This window comes from Felis catus, chromosome C2, assembly GCF_018350175.1.
Source record: "Felis catus isolate Fca126 chromosome C2, F.catus_Fca126_mat1.0, whole genome shotgun sequence".
NCBI classification, from domain to species: domain Eukaryota; kingdom Metazoa; phylum Chordata; class Mammalia; order Carnivora; family Felidae; genus Felis; species Felis catus.
The window spans coordinates 96,695,348-96,718,548 of NC_058376.1; the positions used below are offsets into that span (position 1 = coordinate 96,695,348).

Genomic DNA, 23,201 nt, shown 5'->3' on the forward strand with positions numbered 1-23,201 from the left:
AAAACTTACTAGAGAGCTGGATCATCCTTGATGATTCTTAATTAGATAGAGGTTAAATACTGTTTGCTTCCATATACAGTTCTTACAATGCAAAATTATTCTGTACTGTTTTCCATTATATTTCTAGATACTGTACCTACCTAAACTCTCATTGCACATTGGTTTATATTAACTCTCTAATGAACGATGTGTTCACTTTACTGAAGGACTAAGTCAATCTGAAAAGTAAAAGCAATAAATTCTATTTATATAAATAGGAGGCTTACGTGAAATTCGATCTTGTACGTGCTTTATCGTTCTCAGGACAATGGTTCAAAATCAGCCTTACAACCAGCAAGAGAAGAGGAGAGCAAAAAACTAAGGAGTTCTAAATAATTCAGGGATGTGCATGGAAATAATGTTTCAAAACTGAAGTCAGAAGCAGCTGCTGGGGGAATTTTTTTTTTTTTTTAAGTTAGAGTCAACAACAGTCATATTATTTCAGGTTAGCTCACACCATTGTGTGGATTTACAATGCAACATTTGTATGTTTCCACTGGTTTGAGAAAGAAAATTTAGAAGACCTAAAACACACAAACAGCAAATATAAAGAATCCTTTCTAGTTCTCGCAGACGGTACGATGCAGTAGTAAGAAACACCATTCTGCTTACAGAATCTACTCTAAAACATGATGCCGTATTTTCAAAAGTAAATCCAAACCTTGGCCAAACCTTTTCGGACAGTAAATCCCTCTTTCACAGCATAAATATAAAAATAAGGCAAGTTATCGTTCCTGGTTTTTTCCACATTGTTTATTTCACAAATGCCCTACTTATCTTGACATAGGTTTAGGATAAGGGTCATTGGAGAGGCTCGACAGTAACGGAAAAACCACTTATTATCTGGGTAGGTCATTCACAACTCTAAGATTGAACAATGATGTAGAAGCAAATTATTTATTTTTCAAATTAGGAGTGTGAACATAGCAATGGAAAAAGGAAAGCAATCAAAACTGTTTGAGGCTAAACATTGAAGTAAAACAGGATGTTCTTTTAGATCTCATTTGGAGAGAAGACAATTGATAACTATATAAGTGGAACCATTCGTCTTCAATTTATGTAAATTGGTTTTCCTCCAGCCCCCTTTGCATGGCAAGAAACTCATGTTCTAGCTCCCTGGACCAACATAAAGATCATATTTATAAATATATTTACTGGATTTAGATATAGATGAATCTAAATAACCCTAATATCTCCAGTAAAATAATGGATCATAGTGAGCTAAATGCTTTATGGAAATAAGTCTGTAATATCATAGATTAAACAATACATTCTTGAAAGTTACTTTTATACTAATATTTTAAGATTATTTATGTTAAATATTTTCCTTAAGTGATGATGATGTTGACCCTGTAATTAAGTGGGTCTGGGTTGGGCAGGGGCATTGGTCATCTTTAACATTCAGGAAAGAACTACTTACTTATTTCATATAACTCAATGAAAAATTTCAAATTTGTAAATTAATCTCTCTTCCTACCAGTGCATATGTCTGACCCTATTTAAATCCTGAGGTTATAAGCAGTATATTTTGAGGTTTTTAAAAGATTTTAAACGGACTAGAATAATTTATATTGTTGAACACTAAAATGAATTATAATATTTTAAGTAGTAATATCAAGAGTTAGATAGATTTCTTAATTCACATTGCTAGCTAAAGCTCAGATATTGGCCTTGTTTTATCCTGAGCTATGTTCACTCATAAGATTGCAAATAAGAATTATTTGAAACAAAACTCCACATACACACCTGAAGTTGCAATTTTTTCCTTTTTTTTCCCTTTTAATTATCGTAGGTATCATTTCCTGCTTTTACTTGTTATTAGTTCTGATACCCCAAAACGAATCTCTGTGTGCTTGATTCAAATCAAAGCCAGACATTTCATCCGATCTATGACTTCCATTAATCAGCTCTCCCATAAAATTACAATTTAAAACAATGCCAACTGCCCCCCTGCAAGTTGTAGTTCATAGACAAAAGCCATAATGCAACACGTGACTTGGCAGTGAAAGCATGGTGGGTGGGGGGGATGCGGATTTGATCCTGACTTCATTGGGTGCTTTGCATTTCCATTTTGATCATCTTGATAATGACCGGCTCTGCATTAACTAGCCTATGTAGATAATATGTGCACAACACCAATGAACTAGCTTTACTTCTTTTTTGTTTTTCTTTTTACCACGTCCAGGTTTTCTGACCTTCCATATATCTCAGTCCTGGGGGTTCTCTCTCAGCTCCGTCTCTGGCAGTTTACGGAGAGCGTGTGCTGTGACGGAGATCGACAGAAGCTGCCTTGTACATTCGCTATCCCATGCAAACCCCACTTCCATTTGCACGTGGGCCAGGAAGATCCAGGCGGTTTCATCTTCCTGACTAGCTTTCATCTCTCTGCAACAGCTGTCTGGTGAGCTCTGTGGTGAAGTCTCACGCAGGATCTGAGAAGAAGTGTGCTCTGATCAAACTGGAGTTGTCAACTCGGGTGCAAAAGTGAAAAGTCTGCCTTCCAGACATAGGCACAAAGATCGGCAAATGACCAGCTCTGCTTTGCCAAAAATCAGAAAATGATTTTGAGTTATTTACATGCTAATTTCAAATGATCTCTGGCTTGATCTGAGAAAAAAAAAGTATGTAAAAATGGGCTGAAAAATGCACGTACAGCTTTTAAAAAGTGAATGTCAATTTTTCTATTAGCACTTTAAAAAAATTGGCTGACAGCGGGTGATAACGTTAGATTGGGCTCCCCCATCTGTGGTGAGCAGCATTCTGAGGTTACAGGTTTCTACAGACAGAAGAGCAGGGACATACAAAAAAAAAATCGTTACTTGGTCAAATGTTTGGTTTCAAAAAGAATCGTTTGTTGGTCTACAACAGATGTGAGAGCATTTCAAGGAAACATTTACATATTTGAAACACTAGTTATGATGGGGCACTTTATTTCAGTGTGAGGGAAGACGTTTCCAACTTTAATTTTCTTTCTGGTTAGGGTTTAAGTAGGGGGGATGAGGGCCACTTCCTCGTTCTCAGAAGCAGACTTACTTACTTTTTCCCCTCTAACTTAAGAAGTGAGAAATCATTCAATTATGCCGACTATATTTAACGATTAGAAAGATTTTTCTATTCCAGGTCTTAAACTGTTGTGTTTCTTTTAACTTGGAGATATAGCTAATGGATAGCCATTATAGTTATTTTTTTTAATTTCTATTTTCTCATTGCGTTCATGAAGCAAAGAGGAGAAAAGCTTTTGTTTCCCCTAAAGGAAGTTGTAAATTTTGAAGTATGTTTTTATAAATTCTCTCACATGTATACAGTCACTATTTCTCATCAATCGCATATGTGCAGATACAACAGCCCACGAATGTGTCTGATTATTGGGCCATCAATTTCACTCTTACCAAATAAAGTAGTTTGACTTTATTATTTACATGATTCTTAAAATATGTAGGCCAATGACCACACAAATAAACACGGGCTTTTGGATCAGGAGACAGCCTGGTGTTTATGAACAAGGTTCTTTGTGTTTTTAACAATATCTGGCACATTGAAACAAAACTCTTTACTGAAACATGGAACCTGGATATTTGTGTACTTCGTGATCTATGCTGGGCAGGGGCCCCATCCTCTGCTCTGATGGCAGACAAGAGTATGAAAATCTGTTATTGCGTTTTGACATTTTCTTTGCACGATTAGGTCAGTTGGTAAGTCTCCACTCTGCAGTTCTTAGAAGCCCAGATTTCCTGTTACAATGCAATGTGGTTCTGATTACAGCCTTACTGAAGCCCAGACTTAGTACCTGTGTTCTGCTAGCAGTTTTACCCCTCATTTTCCGTGTTAACATGAGCAACTTATTGACCCTACCTTCTCTTCTTTGCCTGCGATGGTTGGGGAGATTGCGAATCCAAGGGGGTCACAGTGAGGAAACTGAAGACAGCGTATTATCCACATTCTGAGTTCTGGTACAATGCTCTCAAGCTGGAGAAGAGGACCATAATACACTCAAAACAAAAGTGTTTTTCCTAGTAGAGAGTTGTGGCTCATCTGTTTTGGGCTTTAATTGTGACTGTCACCACAAGTTCAGTTCGTGAGACAACGTGATTATCGTTCAGAGGAACACTGCCAAAGACCTTACAAACCTCCAGTCCTATGCAATATCATATAATGAATCTGGTCCACGGAACCGTCTTTGCTCACATGACTCACACAGCTTCTTACGTAAGTTTGCCTTAGCATGTAAGCTGACTTACACAGTTTTCCTGCCTTCCATTCTCGCTCCCCTACATTCCTTCCCTCACAGAGTAGACTGGATTTTCTTTCAAAAATGAATGTCGGGGTGTGTGAGTGGCTCAGTCAGTTAAGCGTCCGACTCTTGATTTCAGCTCAAGTCATGATCTCACGGTCCTGGGATCGAGCTCTGAGTCCAGCTCCATAATGGGCTTGGAGCCTGCTGAAGATTCTCTCTCTCACCCTCTCTCTCTGCCTTGCCCCTCCCTGGCTCACCCTCTATCTCTCCCTCTAATAAAAAACAAGGTGAAATAAATAAGGTTGTTTCTCTCTCTTGCTAGAATCCTCCAATGACTTCTCACTGCACGCTGATCAACTTCCAAACTCCTTTTTGTGTATTCAAATGCTTGACATGATCTGGGCTGTACCATTTTCTTGACCTCAATTCTTACCACTGTCCTTCTCTTTGCACACTGCATATCGTGCACAATGGCTTTCTTCCTGGTTCTGCCTTGAAGCCTCTGAACTGGCCGTTCCCTCTTCTTGAGAGCCTGTTTTCCTGCCTCATCACACTGCTGACTCCTTCTCATTCAACCATTAGGTCTCCGCTGACCCATCTTGTCACTCAATTCAGACAACTCTTCCTGGGCCTCCTGATCTAAAGAATTCTCCGAGGGATTCTCTTTCAACTACCTATTTTATTTCCTTCACAGCACTCACTACACTTTAATATTATTTGTTGCTTCATTGACTTACTAGTTTATTTTTTGTCTTCCTATGCAGGCATATGTGCTTCCAGAGAAAAGGGACTTTATCTTATTCTCAGTATCCTTGTTGTTGGGTGGATAGACAAAAGACCGATCACTGAGTTTATCCAAGTCCACTAACCAGAAAAAGCTCAAGACTGGTTTCAGAGTCTAACTCTAGTTATACTCTAGTATAACTAAGAGCTCATCTTTTCATTCCTCATTTCTACAGTTGTCTTAATTCTTGTCAGGGTCCTACACTCACTAGTTTTCATTATCCTGAATTCATTTAGTTTCTAGTAGCCCCTAGAGAGAGAACCTAACACATGCTAGGTACTTTGTGAATGTTAGTAGAACTGGAATCTGACATTTTATTTTAATTAAGTTGAGCAACCTCACATTGCCACATAACATATTAACGCTACTAAAAAAACCATTTTCTAAACATAAAGCAACTAAAATTAGTGACATTCCTCCTGTTTTAATGTTAATACCTTAAATCTCTATGATGGGAGTTTTTATAGGAACATCTTTCAGTGAGGTTTTACATATTACTGTATCTGCTTATATAGAATTTCTTTAAGGAAGTGTTCTTACATCTCCTTTTTTAAACAGGATTAAAGTTAGGTGACTCACCCAAAGCTCTGGTGAGCCAGTAGTAAAGGAAGTACCTGTGATTCTAATCTCTCCCCTCTCTCCCCCTGCCCCTCCCTCCCCTACCTTCCTGTCCATTCCCTTTTTAAATGTTTTTTGCTATTTTGTTCCCTTTGGATTTTTTTTAAGTTTAAATTTATTTTCTTTTTTTTTCAACATGTTATTTAAAAGCATCCACAAACAAAAGCCTTGGGAATGGAAAGAGAGGCGTGGGGGAGAGATTGTGGTAAAAATCGGGAGATCTCAGAACTTCAAGAAACCTCTTCACCAAAGAGAGCAAAGGCCGGGAAATGGTGATGTCATTCCTTTTCAAAAGTAGCCAGAAGGGGGGCGCCTGGGTGGCGCAGTCGGTTAAGCATCCGACTTCAGCCAGGTCACGATCTCGCGGTCCGGGAGTTCGAGCCCCGCGTCAGGCTCTGGGCTGATGGCTCGGAGCCTGGAGCCTGTTTCTGATTCTGTGTCTCCCTCTCTCTCTGCCCCTCCCCCGTTCATGCTCTGTCTCTCTCTGTCCCAAAAATAAATGAACGTTGAAAAAAAAATTTAATAAAAAAAGTAGCCAGAAGGAAGGCTGGAAATGACCCATGCATATACTCATCGTTTATGGCAATGCTTTCTCTGTCGTGCACCCAGATCTTCAATGCCTCTCTTCTAAGCCATCCCATGAGCTGCACCGCTGAGGATATTTAAAAGCTCTGCCTATCAAACACAATTTGATTGGCAGCTAAAGACTTATTTTCAGATGTGATGGATAAAGCAGAGGCGCTTAACTTCCTTTTCTCTTTCTCATCTTCATGACACAGTTTTGTTTTCTTTTTTTAGGGAGGATAAAATGCATTTTTTAAAAAAAGTTTGTTTATTTTGAGAGAGACAGAGACAGCATAAGTCGGGGAAAGGCAGAGAGAATGAGAGAGAGAATTCCAAGCAGGCTCAGCACTGTCAGCGCAGAGCCGGGTTTGGGGCTTGAACTTACAAAACTGTTGTATCATGACCTGAGCAGAAACCAAGACTTGGACACTTGACTGAAGGAGCCACCCAGGCAGCCTGATAAAATGCATTTTTAAGGGGAAGTGATGTTGCAACCAACCAACAGGAGTGGCAAAGGTGCCTGTTCTCATTTCCCCAATGAGAACCATGAAGTAGGGCAAGTGGGCAAACACCTCAGGGCGATTCAGGGCGATTCACTGCAGCCCAACTCTCAATTCCAAGCAAGTATAAGCAGGGAGAAAATGACAAAACATTGAAATGTTAATCTTCAAATGCTCCTTGTAGACTTTCGTTTTTCTTTTTTTTTTGTGCATCTGGAAGGGTTCAATGGTAGGAGGAAAATGGGCTTGGAATGGCTAAGGAAATGCTGTGAAGAAAAAAGCAAGCAATTGGGAAAAGGGGCTTCTTCCATGTGGAAAATAAAAAGAATAAGGAAAGGAAAAAAAAAAGGGCAAAGCGCTCTGGGGCCGGCAGAGCACAGGGGTTACCGTCCTAGTCTGTGCCATTCAGGGCAGGGCACTGAGCCTCTGTGAGCCTGCTTGCTGTCTTTTGAGGATAATATTTATTTTGCAGTTTGTTTTGAGATCTAATCTAGTACTAGGTTCATAGGAGATATTCAGTAGCTGATAGTTTTAAAAGTCATGGAGGTAATTTGAACAGGGTCAAAAATAAAGAACTGGGAGTCGCTTAGAGCAGGAAACACAGCATTCTTTTCCAAGTCTGCAGTAAAGGGAGAGGTGTCTTTACATAGGACCCCTTCAGCTATACAGAAGCTATCTTCAGCAAAAACTCCTTTGAAAGCTTTTCCTGATATTAATTATAAAATAATATGGGCCTAAAAAATCAATAGTGACACTATGATCAGTTAGAACGTCTAGAAAAAATGGTTTGGATGTCAGGCTACTGGCTTGTTTATGGGAAAGAGAGGGAAAAAATGGGTGAGGAGGGTTTTTTTTTTTGTTTTTTATTTTTGTTTTTGTTTTGTTTTGTTTTTTCCTCCTGAAAGCAAGGTTATTTATGTTATGAAGTGAATTATTTGAATGCTTTTTTTTTTTTTTTTTTTTTTTTTTTTTTTTTTTAGTTTTCACCTGGTTGTATTAGCAGCATATAGACACAACCTGCCTATACTCTGGGAGCTTGTTGTTAAGTATTTTTCTTTCATATTATTAAGAAAATATAGATAATCGTAGATATTTTTTTGTTAGGTTGTGTTTTCATTGCAACTTGTTCTGTGGAGAGTAAACTTCAAACTTGTTACAAATTCACCAAACCAAATTCTGAGTTTCCTAAGGGTTTTGCTCCAATATAGTAGTAGCTTTATATGTTTTTTATTTTTATTTTATTTTTTTTTACTGATTTTATTAGTAATATATATTAACTGATTAAAAACAAATAAATGCAAAAGCAGCCTCTATAGAAGTTCTATGGAAGAAAGAAAAAATAGTCTGTGAGTTTATTACTCAGAGATCATTGTTTTTGGGGGTATATCATCCAGATTTATGTAGTCATTCCCAATTCGTTTTTAAATGAAATCATGCTATGATATTTTCAAGCTCATTTTAACTTAAAATACACCTCAGACTTTCAATACCAATAAATATAGATTTGTCGTAATTTTAATGATTTACATAATAATCCGTTTGAATGGATACACTATAATTTATGTAACCAATTCTCCCTTTGGAACTACTTAAATCTTTATTTTCCCAATTCTTTTTTACTACTAAAACGTATACTTCTATTTGTCTGATTGTTTCCATAGGATTAATTCTTAACAGTGAAATTTCTAGGTCAAAGGAAATTCATAGTTAAAATTTTGTTGATATATATTTTCAGACTGTCCTCATGAAAACTGTTCTAGTGTTTACAAATGGCTTTTCTCTCTTGTTAACACTGGACATTGTAATTCTTTTTAATCTGGGCTTATCTAGTAATATAAAAGTACCTCATTTTAATTTGCATTTCTTTATTTACTGTTAAGCATGAACAATTTTTTTGCGTGTTTATTGGCTGACACTCTACTTTTGTCAATTGCCTAATCATGCCCTTTGACTATTTTTTTTACTGGCCATCAATCTCTTTTGCAGACCGATTCTTCATAGCATCTTATATATTGGGGTTATTGCTGGTCATTTTGTTAATAATGCTTTTTAAATTCATTTTATAAATTCACAGGACCTGAAATTTTAAGTAAAAAATGACACAAGTTTCTATGGGCAAAGAAGGGTGGGGACACATAAAGAAATAGAATGGACCTTAGGGAAAGAGCCAAGGTCTCCAAAATGTTATTTGAAATAGTAGCTAAATTACAACAGAAGAGAGGTGGATGACTCATAAAAATTATTTTCCAGTAATTAACGTTTTAAAGAGTTGGCCATCTTCTAGAACAGGACGCCAGGATCCTCTTCTGTGGGACTTTGCAAATGGGTTTCATACCTTTCGATCTGGCTTGCACAACGCGAAAGGATGGGCCAGATGACTGTTCAAGATGTACCTTTGCCCAAAGTACTTTTTTTTTTTCCTATTTTTACATATAAACTTGAGATTCTTAAAAGCCCTAATTCAAGGTACTTTTTAGTTCAGTTACCAATGCTATGGACGCTGTCCTTTCTAACGGGCTTAAAAAATGAGAAAGTCTAAACCATACTTCCAAGCTTAAGAACGAATAAAAGTAGCTCTCTGTTTCAGTTCTTCCTAATACATGAAGAGTGATTGTGACTCATCTTCCTCAGCTTTAATTTCTTACTGCTCTCTTGTGGCCATTCAAATGAACTGTCCAGATTTTTTTTTAAACAGATCTTACAATGTTAATTGTTAATAAATTATCAAGCAGAGTCATCAAATGCTGTTTGTGTAATCAATTTGGAGTCTCTGACATTTGAACATCGAGGTTGCAAAATAATTATTTTACTACTAAACATTGACAGGCATGGGGCTGCAGAATAGGAAAGGCCTGCAAACTTCTTCTGATTTTTGTGAAAGCAGCCACATGGTTATTCATCTGTGAAGTCACCAAAAAGCTAAAATTTGACGTAGTTCTGGCCCTTCTGAAAGTAAAATAATGCAATTCCCAGCTCCTTCCCTTACTATGGCTTGGGAATATCAGTAGGGCCTACGTTCAGTCATTATAATATAAAATAGTTCTTTTTTAGGGGTGGGGGGAATAACTTAAAGCTGGCTAACCATTAGAGCACAAATAAGATACAGCTAAACACTAAAATTATTCTGTGACATTTTGGTCATGTGATACTGCCCACGAGTAGACAAGGACCCACAATTTCAGCTTCAGAGATCTTAAGAAGACAAAATGGGGGCACTGGGGTGGCTCAGTTGGCTGAGCGTCTGACTCTTGATTTCATCTGAGGTCATGATTTCACTGTTTGTGGGTTAGAGCCCCATGTTGAGCTCTGCACTGACAGCACAGAGCCTGCTTGGGATTTCTCTTTGTCCCTCTCTCTGTCCCTCTCCCTGCTCACACACACACACACACACACTCTCTCTCTCTCTCTCTCTCTCTCTTTCTTTCTCTCTCAAAATAGATAAGCAAACATTAAACAAAAAAAAAAGACAAAATTAATTGAAATGCTTTATTCGTACAGGCCTGAGTGTCAGTCAACAAGTTAAGATGTTGCCTAATAAAACTCAACTTCATTTGGCCTCAATCCCTGGGACCACATCTATGCAAATGGAGCAGGTTTTAAGTGCAATGAGTATCTACTCTGCCATAATTAGCATATGTATATAGGCATACTTCATTTTATTGTGCTTCACAGATACTGTGTTTTTTTACAAATTAGAGGTTGGTGGCAACCTTATGTCTAGTAAGTCAATGGGCACCATTTTTCCAACAGCATTTGCTCATTTTGTATCCTTGTCACATTTTGGTTATTTTCCAATGTTCCCAACTTTTCCATTATTATGATATTTTTATGGCGATCCATGATTAGTGATCTTTAATCTTACTATTGTAATTGTTTGGGTGCCACGAACTGCCCCCCTACAAAATAAGCAAACTTCACCCATAAATGTTGTGTGTGTCCTCATTGCTCCACCAACCGGCCGTTCCCTCATCTCTCTCCCTCTGCTCAGACCTCCCTATTCCCTGAGACACAACAATATTGACATTAGACCACTTAATCCTACAATAACCTCTAAGTGTTCAAGCAGAAGGCAGAGTTTCATGACTCTCAATTTAAATCAAAAGCTAGAAATGGTTGGACTTAATGAGGAAGGCATGTCAAAAGCCGAGACAGGCTGAGAGCTAAGCCCTTGCATCGAACAGCCAACATGTGAATGCAAAGGAAAAATTCTTTTTTTTAAATATTTTTTTCAGTTTTGTTTATTTATGTTGAGAGACAGCTTGAGCAGGGGACGGGTAGAGAGAGAGGGAAAGAGAGAATCTCAAGCAAGCTCTGCACTGTCAGCACAGAGCCTGACGTGGGGCTCGAATTCATGAAACCAAGAGATCATGACCTGAACTGAAACTGAGAGTCAGACGCTTAACCGACTGAGTCACCCAGGTGCTCCTACAAAGGAAAAAAATCTTAAAGGGAATTAAGCAGTGATGCACAAATGATGAGAAAACAAAACAGCCTTATTGTTGATAGAGAGGAAGTTTGAATGGTCTGGATAGAAGATCAAACAAACCGCCATGTTCCTTTCAGTCAAAGCCTAATTTAGAGCAAGACCCTAACCTTCCTCAATTCTATGAAGCCTAAGAGGTAAAGAAGCTACACAAGAAAAATCTGAAGCTAGCAGAGTTTGGTTCATGAAGTTTAAGGAAAGAAGGTGTCTCCGTAACATAAAAATGCATAGTGACGCAAGTGCTGATGCAGAAACTACCGCAAATTATCCAGGAGATCTAGCTAAGATAATTTATGAAGGTGGCTGTACTAAACAACAGATTTTCAATGTAGATGAAACAGCCTTATACTGGGAGAAGATGCCATCTAGGACTTTCATAGCTAGAGAGAATTAATGCCTGGTTTCATAGCTTCAAAGGACAGGTTGACTATCTTGTTAGGGGCTAATGCAGCTGGTGACTTTAAGTTGCAACCAACTGTCATTGAGCATTCTGGAAATCCTAGGACCCTTAGGAATTATTATGCTAAATCTACTTTGCCTATGTTCCATAAATGGAACAACAAAGCCTGGGTGACAGCATGTCTCTTTATACAACATGGCTTACTGAATATTTTAAGCCCACTGTTGATACTTACTGCTCAGAAAAAAAGATTCCTTTCAAAATATTACCACTCACTGACAATGCACCTGGTCATCTAAGAGCTCTGATGGAGATGTACAATGAGATTAACCTTGTTTTCATGCCTGCTAACACAATATCCATTCTATAACCCATGTATCAAGGGCTGATTTTGACTTTCAAGACTTATTATTTAAGAAATACATTTCATAAGGCTATAACTGTCATGGATAGTGATACCTCTGATGGATCTAGGAAAAGTAAAATGAAAAGTTTTTAGAAAGGATTCACCATTCTAAATGCCATTTAGATGCAACCACCACCCTGACCAGTCAGCTGTGATCAACGTCAAGGCAAAACCCTCCACCAGGAAAAAGATTATGGCTCACTGAAAGCTTAGATGAGGCCTAGAATTTTTTTTTTCAGCAATAAAGTATTTTTAAACGAAGGTATGGCCTTTGTTTTAATAACTAATGCTATCATATACTTAATAGATTACAGTGTAGTTTAAACGTAACTTTGGTATGCACTGGAAACCGGAGAAATCATCTGGCTCACTTTATTGCAATATTTACTTTATTGTGGTGGTCTGGTCCCAAACCTGCAGTGTCTCTGACGTATACTATATTCATGTGGCTAATTCTTCTGTAAAATGAGGTCCACGCTCTTCCAGACATGATGCTATAGGAACAGAGCTGCGTTCAGAGCGGCCAGGGTTATGTTACTTCAACCAATATATATTGGAGCAACATCTCTGAATCAGGTCCTAGGAATATAAATAATAGCCACCTCCCCCCAAAGGCATCGTTTCATTGAGTTTACAGTCTACTGTATGAGACAGACATAATCCATGAAGGAATGCAAAAACACAACCATGATAAATCCTACAGAGCAAAGAAATATGAAGTTTATCCAATCAAGAGGATTAGAAAAGGTTTCCTTGAGAATGCGATGATACAGCCAAGATGTCAAGGTGAATAGACACTAATGAGGCCAAGAGGAGAGAAAGAGCAGAAGGACCAGTGTGTGCAAAGGCCCTGCAGTGAGAGGGAGCAGGAAGCTGTTAATGAAATGAAACAATAGTCAGTTACTTAGCAGTAAGAAAGAGGAGGAAGGGTGAGATACTTAAAGGTGTTGAGATATGGTTTTGTGGGCTCAGTGAAAGGGTAAGTTTGCCTTTATTACAAAAGTATAAGAAAGATATCAAGATGCTCTAAGCAGATAATGTGAGGATCTCCTCGTGTTTGAAAAGACTGTTTTACTTTATGTGTGGAAAGTGGAGAGACAGGGGTCCAAGAAATGAAAAGAGAACACTTTGAAATCTATTGCAATAGTCCAGGTGAGAATCGGTAGTAGCATTGATGGGCTGTGAGAAATATCTAAATCAAAGGATACATAAGCTTTAAGCCTTAATTAACAATGGATTGGTTATTAGAGGTGAGGGTGACAGAGTGCTCTGGACGATTTCTTGGCAGCTAACTTCAATAACACATTGACTTCTGGTTATATTTATTAATACCAGAATGCCAGAATGTGACCAATTTGGGTAGAAATACCGAGTTTAAGTTGTACATGAGATAAACATCTAGAGATGGCAGGAAGGTAGGTAGGTATGTCAGTTGAGAATTTAGGGGAGAATCTGTCATGCATATACATTTGAATAATATATATTCACTTGGTATTCTAACGTGTGAATTTTGATGAGATTTCTGAGGATAGAAAACTAATAAAAACGGATGGACAGAATAAGTGAAACTTGAAGAAATTAAACAGCTCTTTGTTAAGTAAAAAATAAAAAAAGAAAGAGTCTACACAGGTGAGTAAGAAAAATTATTGGAGAGGATAGAGTAAAATCATGAGAACATGGCGCCACAGAGATCAATGGAAGATTAGGGCTAAAGAAGAAAAAAACGGTTAACGTGTCAAGCAGCTTAGGTAGCAATAAATAATAACAACTAACATCTGTAGCATTTAATATGCATCAGACATTTTCTCACGGTTTTTTATATACCAACTCCTTGAATCTTGACACCTGTACTATGGTGTACTATTTTATAGATGAAGAAAGTGAAGCACAGAGAGGTTAGTCCCTTGCTTGAGATTATACAACTAGTAAATAGAGGAGTTAGCAGTCAAACCAAGGCAGTATGACTTTAAAGTTCCATACTTTGTTTGCCGTTGTGCTGTTATGCCTCTCGACAAGTCAAAGATGGAGAAAAAAATGTCTTTGAGTTGAGTGACGTGAAGTTCGATCATGACCTTACCACGCACTGTTTGACTGGCATGATAGGTCCAGGCCAACAGCCACACTGCAATGATTGTACAGCCGGGGCAGGGGAGAGGTGAAGAAACAGACACTGCATTTCGGTACAGCTAGATGAGCAGCTGTTGAGAAGCATCGCTCTGAGAAATGTAGTTTGGATCCGTCCCCAGCTAGAGTTACACGAGTGGGATTCGTGTGAAGCCAGGCAACTATGGAAGACCCAAAGACTAGGGTCATCCTCTATTTGGATATGAAGCCAGCATTCTGAAATGCACAGGCTCTTAGTTCTGTTGTAGAGGGAGACAAAATCACTGGGTTACCTTTGATATTACATTTCTGAGGTTAAAAACTATTTTATTAATATTGTTACTCCTATTCCTAAACTCCTTCACTTATTACAGTGCCTTATACGTGGCAGAGAGAAATGGGGTTCTGGGGGAAAGTCACTTTGGAGTTAGGGAATGCTCCCATGCTCCCTATTGGCCATGACGTTAGACAAATCCAAACCTCTTCATTCTTCAGCTGTAAAAGAGGACAAAAACGGCACCCTCTCAGTATTGTTGGCAAGGTTAAGAATAAAAATACTTTGTTAACTACACAATTCTATAGAAATGTTAGGCGCCACTGTAACAAACTGCTATTGAAAGAGGGAAGGAAAGAGAGAAGGGAGTGACCTTGGTTTGAGAGTTTCACCACACCAGAAGAAAATATAAGCCTACTGAAGAATGTGGGCACACATAACTGGAACTATTTGTTGGTGAATTAATTGGTTTTTCCATTTGGGAAGAGTTAGAAACAACTCTTAGAAACAGCATGCGTCCTCTGGGGTCAGAAAAAGATCACCCTGACCTTTGCCTGAATACCATTTCCATGGGCACACTGGTCAACAGGGCAGGAGTTTCAGCTTAGCAGTGGTGATAGAACAGGCATTTAACATAAATATTTGTTGATTGATTGATTGAACTGGGCATATCATCAACATTGCAGCACAAAATGTTTCGACAAGTGATCTTGTGAGATTTTGTAGGAATAAGCTTGCCAGCATTACAGCAGGCAGATATTTCCTGAACAGTCACACCACAACGCCCCCGATGAATTGCCCACCAGTGCCAATTAAATGTAGTTGTAGTTAAACCTTCAGGGTGGTAGAAAATGATCTTTAGGACAGCATAGGATTCACTGGGGAGTAGCCAGCTCTACAATGCTATCGTTTCACACATAATTTGAGGAAGAGGTGAAGGAACATGAGAAACAGTTGCTTGCTGCATTCATGGACTAGAGATTCTTCATTGACAGCAAGTCTGAGGTTTAAAATTTTAAAAACAATGAGACTTAGAGCTCTTTCAGACATTACACGAGGTCCTCTGAAGTTTTTCTTCAAGTGTGCGTAACTCACCAACATATTTTTTAAAGTATTCGCTTTCCAAAAGAACAAAACGAACAAATAAGAGCAAGAAGAACAATAACAAACATAGCAAATGAACCAAAGACAAGAATAATGCAATTAAGAAAGAGCCTGTGTCTGTGTTCGGGTCTGCATGACCTGATCGCGTTACTGCATGACTACTGAGAATTTTCTTCATCAAATCTCTAGAGTAGTTATCATGCCACACACTTTTGCAACCTCCAGTGTAACCAGATCTCCCTGACTGTGTTCCAGATGTCTCCAGCTGCAAAGCCACAGGGGATGTCTGGTAGGATCAGGTGCTAGAACAGGTCAAGGTAGACTATGAGGCTTCTATGAAGTTGCTAGAGGTACTCTAAAGGACGGCAGCCTCTTTTTCCCCTTTCTCTTAGATATACACTTGCTGTGCTGGCAGGGGCCCTTGAGACAGTTTCTCTTTGGAACCTCCTGTCTTTGTGCAAATTCCATTTTGTAATGACCCTTTTTCTCTTAGGACATAAATTGTGCCCTAAATTAATTTAAGACTGGAGGCCTGAAATTACAAGCTGGCTATAGCAACATAGCAGCAGTTGAATGGAGAACTAAATGTTATGTTTGAAATGTAACTGATCAGTTTTAGAAACAAAATTCTAAACAACTAGTATGTTACTGATAGGTGGGCAGTCAAGCCCCTAGATGCCTTTGCAAAAAGTTCAGATCTTTTCTTATAGGTAACAGATGCTTACCTGGGACTTCCATGTGCTGGAATCCACTGGTGGAATTGCTGCTTCTTCCTGACTGAAGGAGTTCAATGCAGCTCCTTAGGACCCACGGGCTTTCAGAAGGACAACTCCATCCTTCTCTTCTAACAATACCACCCTTTGCTCAGTCCTGAGTCTTTCTCTGAGGCTACAGTCTCCCTTTTGCCCTCATCTAGCTTGATAGTGTTAAATTTAGCTTGCTCTTGTTTAACTCATATCTGATGATTCCACATTCTCTGTATAAATGTGCACATATTTACTTGAAAGAGAAAGCCATCCTTCCATTTTTAAAACCAGGTAACTAGATGATCTATCACATGCATATCCAGCTGTTAATGTCAGCTCTGGTGTAGACTATATCATTTCTTTTCTACTAAAAAAAGAAAAAAAAATCACCAGAATGAAAAATGATTAAGAAAATGGAAAGAACGATGCTATAATACAGATGGCATTGAACCTACTTTAATTAATAAAAAAAATAGGGGCGCCTGGGTGGCGCAGTCGGTTAAGCGTCAGACTTCAGCCAGGTCACGATCTCGCGGTCCGTGAGTTCGAGCCCCGCGTCAGGCTCTGGGCTGATGGCTCGGAGCCTGGAGCCTGTTTCCGATTCTGTGTCTCCCTCTCTCTCTGCCCCTCCCCCGTTCATGCTCTGTCTCTCTCTGTCCCAAAAATAAATAAAAACGTTGAAAAAAAAAATAAAAAATAAAAAGAACTAAGAAGCATTGGTATTTTATTATCAGTAATCACTGGTGACACACTTCACGATTGATTGCCAGAATGGCTGAGTACAGTTTCCTGAGATAAGCGTTCATGAGGGAGGTTGGAATCATAATGGAAAGTCAGACCATCTGATAGGTTAGTGTCTCTGTACTCACTGCCTCCTTGTCACTCTCACCAAGTAGGCCTCAAGGAACCATATTGAGGGGTGAAAGCAAGAGCCCTATGTATGTGGTGTGTACAAGAAGAATCAGACAAGGAAGGGAAATAAGAACTCAGACATTTCCATGTCTGGCCTGGCATCATTTATTTTCGTTCATTACTCTCAAAGTGTTATTAAATTTTTCTTCTAAATAAAAATGTGCTCTAGTGAATAACATTAATCTATTCATCCTAATTATAATTGTGCCAAGAACTCTGAATTGCCACTAAATACTTTTGTAAAAGTGCTTTTACTCTCATTCCAAACTATTCATATATCCAAACATCAAATGAATATTTAATAAGTATTTATGAGCATCTATTGCATTCTTAACTGGACCCAAGTTCTACAGATGCAACAGAATGGTCTCTGCCATCACAGAGTTTACATTTTTAATGGGGAAATAGATAATATAAAAAAACGACTATAACGAAGTCTTATAAGTGTAATAGAGGGTAAACACCAGCTCCTAAAGGAGCAAATAGCAGAAGGCATCGAATCCCATCGGCAAGAGAAGGTCCTACGACTACCTGGAAGACATGATAATCAAGCTGCTATCTGAGAGATGACTAGAAATTAATCAAGTAAAGGGCCAGAGGTTAAGGAAGACAGTTCCAGCCAAGTAGAATGTTATACGCAAAGCCTCAAGATAAGGGAGAAATGGTGTGTGCAAGAAACAGAAGAGATTATGTATGTCTAGAGTCAAAAGTTCAGCATGGGGCATGGCAAGAGGAAGTAAAAATTAGAGATCTATGACTCCTAAGCCAGGCTAAGAATTTGGATCCTATTCTAATGTCAATGGGAAGCAAGTGAAAACTAACATATATAGTAAGATTAGATTTATATTTTAGAAAGATCAGTTGGACTTCATTGTGGAGAATATAAGATTCCCTCACCATCCACATTCTCATTAGTGGAGCTCACAGTGTCTCGATTCAGGTGTGAGACTCAGATAAGATTTTAAATAAATCTCCACTTTCCAAATTCTTGCATACCACTGTACAAAACAGATTAGATAACCTAATATCTTTATCTGATCTCCTAAACTGAGGAATCAGATCCATTCAGAAACATAAAGAATATTTTTAATTTTAAGTGGGGTGATAATGAAGCCCGGGGACATACTCAAGGTAGTAGAAGAGCAGTGATCTGAGGATCTGAGAGATATTTAAAGAGCATCACTAAGCCACTGGGATAGATTTGATATAGGGCAGAGGTCAAGAGTGATAGAGAAAGAATGAAGGATAATGCACAGTCATTACTAAGGTGATAAAAACCATGATATTTCTACAGCTGTGATAGGAAACAAGAGAGGAGAAATGGCTTTGGTTTTCACTGAAATGGAGTTTGGGGATTACGAGACGTAGAAGATATAAATTCTATTTGGAACTCACTGCATTTAAAGTGTAAGAGGAAATTGAAGTGGATTTGTCCAGTAAGCAGTTAGATGTTTGAATCTGAAGCTAAGGAAAGGCACTGAAGCACAGAATTTCTAGTGATTGGCTTGTAGATAGTGTGGTGGAGACTTCCAGTTGTTCATTAAAATCTATCCCTCCACGCCCCATTTTCCCTGATGTTATGCCCAATTAAAGTCCACATTTCCCAGCTGTCACCATGGAGTTGTGTGCCCATTTGACCACATTCTTGCCAGGGAAATGTGAATAGATGCAATGTATGCAACTTCATGCCATTTGTTTATAGAGTAGTTCATGCCCCTGACCTTCCTTGTTTCCTTTCTCTTTCCTGAAGACCCTAAACTTAGTAGAAACCTAGCTTCAGACAGCAGACAATGACTAGCCAGATGGTGCTGAGATTCAGAATAGCAGGATAAGAGAAGCTGGGTCTCCAAGTGACTGTGTAGGGCAAAGTTGCTGCCGTCCTGGATCACGTACACCTTGACTCTTAGGTGAGAGCGAGGTAAACCTCATTCTTTACATCACTTTTTTTTTTTTTTGCAATAGCTTAGTCTTCACGCTAAAGAATAGAGATGGAAATCTTGTGAGACAACATTAGATATACCAGGGAAAAGCATGTAGAATGAGGAAAGAAAGACCCTGTGATAGAATCTTGCAGAACACCAATATTGAAAAAGTAGGCAGACTAGAATCATGAAAAAGAGGATTATAAATGTAACTGAAAAAATTAGAGGAAATCAAGGGGTGTGCCTCTTCATAAATAGTGGGAAGAGAGCGGTCAAGTGTCAAGTGATGCTAAGAGATCAACAAAGTAGGGGCCTGGGTGGCTCGGTCGGTTATGCATCTGACTTCAGCTCAGGCCGTGATCTCCTAGCTTGGAGCTTCACGTCAGGCTCTGTGCTGACAGCTCAGAGCCTGGAGCCTGCTTCAGATTCTGTGTCTCCCTCTTCTGCCCCTCCCCTGCTGGTGCGCTGTCTCTCTCAAACATAAACATAAAAACAAAAACACAAAAAACAGAACAAAACAAAAAAAACCCAAAAGCCCGGAGGGAGAATTCTGGGGATTTAGTATCAAGAAGGCCACTGATGACCTCAATGAGGACAGGTCCAAAGAAATTGTGGGTATGAAGAGACGGCAGAGAGATGAAGAAATGGAGATTACAAACACTGGCAGGATTTGACAGAAATTTGGTGTGGTAGTAAGAAGAGAGGTGGAGCCACAATTATAGATGGGAATGGGATCAGCAACTAATAGCTAATATTTATCTCAGGGCTTAAGAGGGACCAGGTAATATCCTGAACTCTACACATATTCTTCCATTCATTTCTCACAACAAGCCTCTTAAATTGGTCTACTATGTACATTTTACAGAAAACCAAAGCCAAAAAATGTCTAATAACTGTCTAAGGCCCCACTAAGTTTTGGAAAACCCTTAATCGCCTTTTGCTACAACGGCTGGTCAGGCAGCAATTTTTTTTTCGGTGCCTAAAACTGGGAAGCTTCCTCCTTTCACTATTCTTGCTGATCGTAAGCTGAATTTTAAAGTTAGGCCCAACAAAATGTTGAACAGCAAGGCAAAGATACGGTTGGTCCACCTCAGCCAAGGCCCAGAACATTTCTACTTGCCTCAATACCTGAGGCCTGACTGGTTAAAGAAGGATGCTTTCAGATGTCCTGTGTTGATAATCATCACCCTGATCTGTTAGTCACAACATGAATTCAGAGTTGTTTTCAGGGTGCCTTTGAAACTGCTTGTCCTGGATGCCAGCATTATTACACTTGCTTGTTTGTTTGAAATAAGTACCAAAGGATCTTGAAAAAGAGCTGAGGAAACATAGAAAAAGGGATTTCTTAGAAGTGGTGAGGGCCCCCTTGCTGTTGGGGAGACCATGAATTTATTGTGACATTTATCTGCAGTTACCTGATTTCCTCCGATGTATGGTCAGCCACTGATGTAAATACGCTGAGAAGGGAGGTGGCTGGAGTCTCCTAGGCTTGGGCTTCTGCCAGTAGATGATGGAAAAATAAGTTAGGATATTAAAAACAGAGTAGTTGAAATGATGGATCGTGGGACTTAAGCTGTGTAGGAAAGGGGGATGTGGGAGAACTGATCAAGAGAATGAAGCAGGGTTAAGGGTTTTGAGTGTAAGCTTCATGACAGCAGGCATCTTTTGACTTCTTGCTTTCCCCAAGGAAATCCAGTGTTGAGAACAATATAAGGTACCAAGAGTGCTCTCAAAACTATTTAATGGCTATACCACGAGACTAAAGATTAAAATATTAGAAATAATTAAACAACAGACAGAAATAAGAATTCTTGGTTAAATAATTATGTAGTGCAAATTTACAATTTAAGAGCTGGAGTAGTTTCAGGTAAAAATTAAGGTTCCACGTTTACAACTCAGTGGTGGGTGCCTAAAATACACACACACACACACACACACACACACACACACACACACACTGACAGTGTGGAACCTGCTTAGGATTCTCTCTCTCTCTCCCTCTCTTTCTGACCCTCTCCCTCTCTCCCTCTCTTTCTCTTTCAAAATAAATAAGTAAAATTAAAAAATATATATTAAGGGGCACCTGGGTGGCTCGGTCGGTTAAGCATCCGACTTTGGCTCAGGTTATGATCTGACAGGTCCTGAGTTTGAGCCCTGCGTCAGGCTCTGTGCTGACAGCTCAGAACCTGGAGCCTGTTTCGGATTCTGTGTCTCCCTCTCTCTCTGCCCCTCCCCTGCTCATGCTCTGTCTCTCTCTCAAAAATAAATGAACATTAAAATTATATATATATATATATATATATATATATATATATATATATATATATTAAAAAACCCCAACTTGGTGGTGGGAGCCTGAGGGCACTGCACAAAAAAGTAAGTTACTGGAGATGAGGCCAACATACAGAGAGCTAAGGGTTTCTCTGGGTTGAACACAGTCTTTCCAGGCACTCAGGATGATAACAGAACCCTTGGAAAGGAAGAGAATTGTAAGCCCAGGTGCCAAGGCAATCAGTAAGTGAGAGGGAATGATTAGAAAGTCTGAAAGCAACACACTGTGAAAAACAGAGAATGGTACACAAGTCAAAGATGAAAATTCCAGCTAGCTTCACTTAATAATAATGGTTAATGTGTTCCATTCACCTGGCTAAAGTGGCTGACAATGGATACTTTATAGTTCGATTTACCTGTTTTCATGGTCTAAAATGAAATATTGATTGCCCGTCTGGAAAATTATTTCATTCTGTGCCATATGACATGAATCTTGCTTCTTTTTTTCCCCCTCATATGCCAAAATTGGATGAATCTATAAAGGCAAATTTATTTGATGTTAATAATCTATCAATCAATAAAAAAATCCAAACCAGTTTATGAACATGGATGTTGTCCAGTCTTTGAGTTTTTGATATTTGTCTATCGTGTTCACACATTCTTATTGTATATTCTTATTGTATATTCTTATTCTTATAGTAAGCTTATTACTTACTATTCTTTCTAGATAATAATTTCCTATTTATTCTTTATCTTCTTTGCAATGGCATGCATGATTTCTTTGTAATGGCATGCATATCAAATATCTCGTGTTGGCCATTTTATTTTTTACTATTGTATATTGTTTACTTGTTGATATAGCTTGAGATTAACTTTGTTTAAATTTGATAATAAAAATATTTCCTTTTAAACAATCAATTCCATTTTGACGATATTATATAAAATGCTAAATAGTTTGTGGCATGTCTTGCAACTACAATTTATCCCAGTTTTTTAATAATGCCTAGAAACAAATAAAATTGTAGGTTCTATGTTTGTTTCTCTGGAAGAGAAAATGGAAAACAGAGGCAATCACACCAATAATTTAGGTACATAAGTGACTTGGCTATTTCATTCAAAAGTGTTTTTTCATCTGAGTTATCTGTATATTTAATTCCCCCTGTTACTCTCCTTTCATAGAGAGACTGTGTATGAACCAGAAATCAGAGAAAAAGTTTCTAATTCTTTGGTTAAAGACTGGGTGGAAATGTTCTAGCGTTTGTGCTATGATGTGTAGAATGTTTCATAACCAAAAAAAATATTAACAAAGAATTCTTACCTTGATTCTCATTAGCTACAATTTAAGAAGAAAATCCAACCAATGAGTAGACCATTTCAGAGAATGTTTTCATGCTGAACTCTTGATTCCCCTGTCTTTGTGAAGCTGAAAGTCACCAGACGCTATTTGATAGCTTGTTCCACTATTCTCTAGTACTCTTTTCTTTTCATTATTTCAACTATGCTAGTCAAATAAGTTTCCATGGCCCTGTCCTCAAAAGTTGTACAGGGCATGATGGCTTGTTTTGCTTGGCAAAATTCTCTAGAACGTGATTCATTGTCTGCAGGTGATTCATGGTTAGGAAATTAATTCTGAACTCTGCCAGTGATTGTGGTTGATTAAAGTCCAGAAGTCCCTGCCGTCTATTCACTAGCACTCTTTGTCAACTGGAATATTTCTGTAATAAAAAGGGCCGAAAGTAGATGTGTTTGATGCATGGAATTTACATGCGTGTTTGCATCTTTTGAAAGAGCTACTCGAGCCTACACAATTTTAACACTTGGCATGAAAATCATTCTAAAAG

General features: G+C 38.6%; 1 long non-coding RNA gene across 3 annotated transcripts; it reads right to left on the reverse strand.

Moving 5' to 3' along the window:
* Positions 1-770: 770 nt before the first annotated feature.
* On the reverse strand, positions 771-22,920 carry LOC101098571. Of its 3 annotated transcripts, XR_002745362.2 has the most exons (5): positions 22,679-22,920; positions 21,777-21,895; positions 20,505-20,586; positions 3,892-4,005; positions 771-2,815 (listed from the first exon to the last, which is right to left on the reverse strand). It is a non-coding gene; the product is annotated as an uncharacterized LOC101098571 (long non-coding RNA). The 3 variants fall into 3 exon arrangements; XR_002144709.2 differs by lacking the exons at positions 771-2,815; positions 3,892-4,005 and adding an exon at positions 12,266-14,626 and having other exon boundaries at positions 22,679-22,917; XR_002144708.3 differs by lacking the exons at positions 771-2,815; positions 3,892-4,005 and adding an exon at positions 19,515-20,407 and having other exon boundaries at positions 22,679-22,916.
* Between the last annotated feature and the right edge of the window lie 281 nt (positions 22,921-23,201).